Below are 1998 nucleotides of genomic sequence, written 5' to 3' on the forward strand. Positions count from 1 at the left end.
AAACAAAGAAAGGACTTGGATTTCTACAGAACCTTTCACCACCTCAGGACGTCCCAAAGTGCTTTACAGTCAATGAAGGACCTTTTCAACAAACAGCAATGTAATCATGAGCAGATAATCTGTTTTAGTGATGTTGGTTGTGGGATAAATATTGGTCAGGACACTGGGGAGAATTCCCCTGCTCTTCTTCAAATAGTGACCATGGGATCTTTTACACCCACCTGAGAGGGCAGACGGGGCCTCGGTTTAACATCTCATCTGAGAGACAGCACCTCAGATAGTGCAACACTCCCTCCCTCCCTCCTCCCTCCCTCTCTTCGCTCTCCCTCCTGTGAGGGATTGCTGAGCGGGACCAGGACTCTCTGTCGGTGCATCGTGACCTGAGGGAATGTGAGGAGCAGTTATTTTCTTGCAACCCCACAAGGTGTGATGTAGTTTTTGTATGAATAGTGGTTTGTGTTGGTGAATATATCTGTCACTGTGGAACTCCCAGCGATGGCAGCAATGAGACCATTTTCTTTGTCTGATTTTCCTGTGCACAGATTTCTCCGGAACTGCAATCTGCTGCATCAAAGAATCGGAGTTTCCAGCTCGGGAAAGTCTCCGAAGATCCAGCAAAGGCCTCGTCACTTTACACTGGACTACAATAAAAACTCCTGCATAAGTGTCCTGGCCTCAGGACCCAGCTCCTGACTGTGTGAGAGAGGGGGATCGGGGACGGTGAAGGATTTTTGTGGAGGAAGGGAAGGGAGGTGTTCAGCAGAACGGGATCAGTTTCAAGGCAGAGAGGGAAGGGATCTTGAGGCCAAGGGAAGAGAAAGGGATTAAAGGGTGAGGGCAAGGAATCTGCTTTTTGGCGAGAGTGGAGCTGTACAGATGTTCAGGAAAAGAGGGAAGTTGTTGGGGAGAAGGGAGGGAAACCAATGTTCAGGGGAAGAGGAGGCAGGAGTTGCAGGGATTCTCCAGGAGCAGGAGATGGAGGTTTTCCTGGGGAGTTTCAGGATTCCGGGAGCCTGTTAAACAGACACAGCCTCCCCACAATGCAGCATGGCAGGGAAACAGTTCCATTGACAGCCCAAGCTCCCCTTTTTCTATTCGATGGGATGTGGGATTTGTTAGGATTTGTTTCCCTTCCCAAATTGCCTTTGAACTGAGTGACTTGCTCAGCCATTTCAGAGGGCAGTTAAGAGTCTACCACATTGATCTGAGTCAGGAGTCACATACAGACTAGATAAGGAGGGCAGATTTCTTTCCCTGAAGGGCATCAGTGAACCAGATGGGGTTTTTATGACAATCAATGATAGTTTCATGGCACCATTATTGAGACTAACTTTTCATTTCAGACTGTTGTTAATCAATTGTATTTTTATTAATTAATTGAATTTAAATTTCACCAGCTCCGATGGTGGGATCTGAACCCACACTATCAGGAGATTCAGCCAGGTGTCTGGATTTCTAGTCCAGTGATATTTCCACAATACCACCATCTCTCCAGATGATCCTGTGAACGCAGAGAGGAAGAGAAAGAGGCAGTGCTGGGGACAGCCACATTGACCAATCATTGCTGTTTGTGGGATCTTGCTGTGCACCAATTGGTTGCCAGGTTTCCTACATTACAGCAGTGACTACACTTGTGAAGTATTCAGTTACTTGTGAAGCACTTTCACATCCACCGAAGTCACTGTTCCCTGAGTTTATTTTACTCAGAGGGATTGAAGCTTTTACCACAATAAATAGAAGAGATATTGTGGCCTGAAAATATTTCAGTTGATTGTGTACTAGACAGGGACATTAATCATCATTTATTTCTTGTTCAGGAGAATCTCTTCCTCACCTGTCTCGGGAACTCTTGGAGAATATTTCCCGGTTTCAAGGAATTATTGTCAAAGCTCCTTTATCTGACATTTCAGATGATTAAATTTTGTAAAATCACTCAGTGGGTTCAGAATGTCTCCACTGGGAAATTGATCACAATTTAACACTCTGCACATGTTTAAC

Source organism: Heterodontus francisci, chromosome 29 (genome assembly GCF_036365525.1).
Source record: "Heterodontus francisci isolate sHetFra1 chromosome 29, sHetFra1.hap1, whole genome shotgun sequence".
NCBI classification, from domain to species: domain Eukaryota; kingdom Metazoa; phylum Chordata; class Chondrichthyes; order Heterodontiformes; family Heterodontidae; genus Heterodontus; species Heterodontus francisci.